Source organism: Callithrix jacchus, chromosome 2 (assembly GCF_049354715.1).
Source record: "Callithrix jacchus isolate 240 chromosome 2, calJac240_pri, whole genome shotgun sequence".
In the NCBI taxonomy this organism is placed as follows: domain Eukaryota; kingdom Metazoa; phylum Chordata; class Mammalia; order Primates; family Cebidae; genus Callithrix; species Callithrix jacchus.
Genome location: NC_133503.1, coordinates 158,746,794 through 158,753,001, shown reverse-complemented (window position 1 = coordinate 158,753,001; position 6,208 = coordinate 158,746,794). Strand labels below are relative to the sequence as shown.

General features: G+C 35.1%; 1 non-coding gene across 1 annotated transcript; it reads right to left on the bottom strand.

Moving 5' to 3' along the window:
• Positions 1–1,053: 1,053 nt before the first annotated feature.
• On the bottom strand, positions 1,054–1,159 carry LOC118151834 (U6 spliceosomal RNA). The gene has a single exon (XR_004740239.1). It is a non-coding gene; the product is annotated as a U6 spliceosomal RNA (small nuclear RNA).
• Positions 1,160–6,208: the final 5,049 nt, after the last annotated feature.

Genomic DNA, 6,208 nt, shown 5'->3' with positions numbered 1-6,208 from the left:
ATTAAGTTTTAATCAATCAATCGATCATTAATGTTGACACTGGAAGCATATATTTATATCCAATAAATAATTTCTCTAATTTAAGACAAGAGGTTCTCTTGGGAAAAGAAAATCTTCCAAAGATGTAGAGAAAGGAAATCATGACTTTTGATGTTTCGCTGCAGCCACATGTCCAACAGTTGGCTGACACACTTTTGAGAGTACACTGGAGAACCACAGATTCTGAGGAATCTACACCTTGCCTCTAGTTTCTTCCACTCTCAGAATTTCCATGGTTTATACTTGTCTGTACACTGCTCCCTGGATATAGATAGCTGTTTACAGAACATGTATTAAAACCAGGGAGAGTAAACAGAATATCTGTCTGAATTAACTTGAAGCAGAAACCTTTTCCTGTCCAGCCACTTTGGGATAATCACATTTTTATTTGACTAGACACAAGATTTAGGGATGGAAGATGGTCATAGAGGTGCTTTTTCCAATCTTGTAATGAAATCACCTTCTTCTATTTTTACAACATTTTCTAACACATTGAATTGAGCAAGAGTTTAAGAAAAGTCCTGCTTTGGTGTGTGTTTTCTGTCACGAATGTGGTTTTAAGGGTGAAAATGTACTCCATGTTCATGAATACATCCTCACCAGTTTATAAGGGGAAGTGAGGTTATGAAATTCAGCAAGCACATCTGAGCAAACCATGTGATTAGGATGATGGGGATTTCTAGCTTTATTTAGGAGAAAAGGGACTCTGAAGGGCCAGGACCAGGACCAGTTAGGCCAAATGTAAAGCAGATCAGAGTTTTAAAATGCACTAAAAAAAAGCTCAGAATATTTATAAAGAAGGTATATGGAGTCACTTTTAGAAGTAAGAGAATTGGGCAACTAGATGAAAGTAGGAGGTTACTGGGAATATTTTACCTAAAAGTGAGCTTAGAGATCTATTTACCTATTTCACGTCTGTTTTGAGATCATGCTCTGAAAACTATTTAGTAACCAGACTTGTTACTTTGGTTTATTTTATTTTATTTTTCTTTAAGTTCTGGGATACATGTGCAGAAAAATATGGAATGCTTCACTAATGTGCGTGTCATTCTTGTGCAGGGGCCACGCTAATCTTCTCTGTATTGTTTCATGTTAGTGTGTGTGTTGGTGAAACAAGCACCAGACTTTATTCTGTATTCTCTGAATACCAGGTATTTGATTAGATTTAGCAAACAAGTTACTTATCATGTTATATGATGCTTCCCAAACAGCACAGTAAAGCTGCATTTCATTGGAAGTCAACTATTGTACTCAAATTCATATGAGCTACACGAGATAAATAAAAAATACATTCATCAATTTAAACATATTTATTGAGTGACTACAATATGCCAGGTACCATTCTGGGTGCCGAGTACACAATGAGAGCAACTGCAAATAGTGCTGATTTTATTTTACTGGGGAAGGAGACAGATGGTAAACATGGAAAACATGCACTGTGTCAGAATATCAGAAGTTTATGGTGGAAAACAAAGCAGGAAGGGGGCCTATGGAGTGCCAAGCCTGGTCGATGGAGTGAAGATGTGCAGTGTCATCCAGTAAATTCTAAGATAGGTGCTCTGAGAAGGTGGCATTTAAGCCATGACTTGAAGCTCAGATGAGCCCACTGTCAATGAAACTTAGTTGAATTTTAAGTTGATTTTTTTATCTTTATCAATATAGATTCACTCTCATGAAGTACATAATGTAAAATACAATTATTACATCTTGTCTTATGTTTTATCCAAGAAAGGCTGCAAATGTAAGATCTTGAGGAATTTAACTTTCTTAAATCTTCACACTTCTCTATGAAAGCACTTACCCCGTAAGAAAAAAATGTAACATTTGTCTTTTACTGAAATGCAACCCAGTGTGTGGCAGACAGTAGAAGAGTGAGAACTAAGAAACCTGGGTTTTAGTTGTGTGATTATATATTAATTATTAACTTCAGTTTGTTCATTTGGGAAATCAGGGCATGAAACTATTTCAATATTTTCAAAAGGAGCACAATATTCCACGGAGCACTTGTGCTGGAAACACTTTGAAAATCAAGAGTGGACAATTAAATTTGGAAGCATCATGTATCAGATGGCCTCTAACTTAAGAGTCCAAAGGCATTTCAGCAGGTTAAAGAAAATGAGGAGGTAGAATAATAATAGGAAGTAGAATAAAAGGAAGCTATTTAGTAATAAGGTTTGTTTAACTCAAAGATTCCTAAACATATTAGAAGAAACTCGGGAAACACTGAAATAAATCAAATGCTAATGTTCTTACAGTTAAGAAATTCTATAAGAGTTCTTTTTCATTGTTAGTTCCATTCTACTGTATCCATAAAGATTACCTAATTATGCAGAGATTGACAACCACGTGAAAATCTCAAACACTTAAAACAACAAAACTTATTCCTTACTTACGCATCATATGCATAAGTAAGGCTCTAGCCTTTGTTCCACAGTTTTCTCCCTGCATTTTCCAACAAGGTGCAACTGCAGTCTAGGGCATGATTCGTCACTCTGGCATAAAAAAGAGAGGCTACTGTGACCAGATTTGAAGTGCATTTAGAAGTATATGCTTAATTTGTGCTTGAAAAAGCAGTTATTGGTGAAAGCACTAATGAATCCACATTTACCTGCTGAAATAACCTCATGGTTATATTAAATCTAATATATGCTAGATTTTATAAATTTTATGTCACTGACTGCTGGCTTTTGTGGTATTCCAGTAAGACTTTATTCTGGTAGGCAATAGGTTACTTGTGGATAAACTTTATCTTTTTGAGACTTCAAGTTCATTTTGGATAGGCCTAGAGTATCATTTTTTCCTAATGCTAATTTAGCCCTGTTTCTGAGGTATGACCCTCCTTTCATGGCCTCTATTTTGATGATTCAAGGTTTCTCTATTCTGATTAGGGGAAATCTCAACAATTCTTGGCCATGTGTAAACTGAAGAGTATTCAGCACCCACTCTCCAGTAATTGTTGCTTCTGCAGAAGTTCTTGTTGCCTAGACTTCTGGGGATTCACTCCATGCATGCAGAGGTTTATATTAAGCCAAAGATTCAAGGAATTGCAATGCGTGTTTTTGGAACTCTTCCTCTCTATAGCTCCCTCCTGTAAATGCCCTGCGAATTCTACCCACCTCTTCACTCAGGGAGACCAGCAGGCTCAATTTGGATTTTCCCGTCCCTGTATTGCAGTATAGAAATTTTCTCTAGGCAGAAAGCCTGGGAAGCAATAAGTCTCATTTTTTTGGCTCTTTTCTGTCAAGGATCATAGTGCTGTCTGCTGCTCAAAGTATGAAAATAGTTATTTCCTATATTTTGTCCAGTTTTCTAGTTGTTTTTGGCAGGAGGCTAATTTCAAACCCTGTTGTTCCCTCATGGCTGGAAACTCGAGTTTCCTAAATCTAAATTTAGCCCTTGTTTTATAAATACTTTGTTTTTCAGCATGGCAAAGCATCATGTCTTGAATGTCAACAAATGGATTTCTTGTTTTTCCCTGGGAGAACAGAAAGCTATAAACATGAGAAACTCCGAATACTATACTTCCAATTTTCTGAAATGTAACCCCTGGAGCCAATGGGAAAAGTGTATGCTGACCTAAATAACTGTCAAGATATGTAAGCAAAGAGACCATTTCTAAGGCAACCAACTTATTTTTTCCTGAAGCATCAATACACAGTAAAAATATTCAGTTTCTAGAAATATTTGTCTTGAAGTCAAATAGAAACTAAAATATATTATCAAGGAAGTAGTACAAACCTAATCTGGAAACATAGCAATAATTTTATTATACATCACGTTTCTTGGTAAGCTAACTTGATACACTGGAATTATCAAGTATCTCTTGGTACTCATTATAACATTAAATAATAACCTTAAAACTTGCTATGAAAGGACCAAAATAGAATCTGTAGTTTGTCATGTTGCAATATCCTAGTGCCTAGAGCATATTAAGTCACCCAATAAATATTACTTGAATACTGGATGAATGAAAGAAAGATGATAAGAATAGGTGAGGTGCTATGATGCACTAAAAATTATTTCTTAGAAGGAAGGTGTTTCTCTTTACTTCCTTGAAGTAGTGAGTTCTGAGAAAGTATCTAAAGCTAAGAATGATTAGTTTTAGCATCACACGGATGAATATACTTCTCACAAGAATTCTGGAGACTGCAATAATAATAATTACTATTATAAATATAAATTGTACAGTAATGTCATAATAATAAATAATGAATAATCATGATAGCAAATAATGATAGTGAATTATTCTTGTGTACCTTCTATGCATCAAATACTGTTCCATGCACTTATAATGTTTACCTCATTGATCCTTTACCAGACTATGAAATGGATACTACTACCCCATTTTTATAGTTACAGAGACTAAGGTATAGGGATAATGAGTGACTTGAGCATGGTGATGGAGCAAGTTAGTGTCAGATAAAGGTTGTAAATCTACAATCTGGTCCTAGTGCCATCAGTTTTAACCACAGGGCTATACTGAGTCTCTGTACACAGGGACAAAATATAAAGGAGCCTGCCAATATGAAAAGTATAGAAAATCCTTCCAGATGTTAAAATATAAAACTAATGATGAATTTTAATTTAATTTTTTTAATTTTAGTAGAGACAAGATCTCAATATGTGGCCCAGGCTGGCTTCCAACTCCTGAGCTCAGATGATGCTCATGTACTCCCAAAATTATAAGCATGAGCCACCCTGCCAGGCTTTAGATTTTTAGAGTCAGTTCAAGTGTTCTGTTCAATATTGGAAGTCCAGTGGCAGTCTGCTTCCATTCTATTTATTTCTCCATACACGTTGTGATGAATGATAAATTGTTTTCCTTTTATTTTATTTATTCCTGTGATTTAGCTAATGGAGAAGAATAAAAGGGTTAAAGTTCACAGGCCCAAAGCAGAATTTACCAGAAATGAAGATATGTGTAATAATTTCCAAATTGTGTTTACGGTTACCATTTTATTCTATCGATTGGAACTGTACTCAGCAAAGGGGATCATAGAAAGGAAATAAGAGAGAATGAGAAATTGAAACAAAGCATTGATGGAAGTTTCCTAACAGCAAAAAACGAGAAGGCTGTGCCATCCCAGGGGAAGTGGGGGTGGATCTGATGCCTGAAACAATGAGAGCTGTGATGGAATCAATGGCAGTGGATCCCGTAATTACTAAATTAGACTGTTCCATTTCTGGATAATGCACGCTGCATTTTGATCTTGATTTAAAATCCAATTAGTTCAGGATCATCATTCCTTTTAGTTCTAGCTTCTCTGTGGTGACTTTGAGACCAGACAATAGTGTAGTATTTTTGTGTTTGCCCTTTTATGTCTTTGAAGACATGGTTTTTAAAATCTATGGCAACAGGTGCCCTCTGCTCCCAGTCTTACATATTTTCCTGATTACTCTCTTGGTTTATTCTCACATTCTCTCAAGTCATAGTAATCAGTGAAATGCAACATTGATACACACTTGGCTTTTCCAATAAATGATGACAACCAACCATGAAACACTTGTCTTTGAAATCACTGCTACCTTTAATTAAAAAAAAGTTTTATTTATTAGATAGTTTGCCTTCGTGGATTGGTGTTATTCTTAAATCTCTTTCTTTCCTTTATGAAATTACAGGGGTAAGTCTTATATCATGAAAAAAAAAACATTTAAATAAAAAGAACATTTACGTTTGTCCTGTGTGAGAGATGAAGACTTCTGACAACATGGCATTTATTTTTTCATTTTCTAGCGAGGGTAAGAAGGGAACTTCAGGCAGCTCATTGAAACAGCTTCAGTTTGCTCACGTGACTATAATAGCAAGTAGTTCATTGAAGATAATCTGAAATAGTTTCAGCAGAAAGACTTTAGGATTTATATGTTAGAAATATATAAACCTGTGGTTCATGATTATGAAATTATTTTGAATGTAGTTTTGATTTTTCTTGTTGAATACACAAAGAGAAACCACTGCAATTGTGGTATAATATAAATTATAAAAATATAATTTTCATACTGAAGCATGAATAGTTATAGTCTACAATAATTTTATGCCACAAGAAAGAAAACAGGCACTGTTTTCCTCCGTGGGCTTGCTGAAGAAAATGTGAAACACTGATTGAGAGCTACTTGTTAATTCACACTAGGGAACCATGTAGATTACTTAATTTTGAAAATTACAATGTAA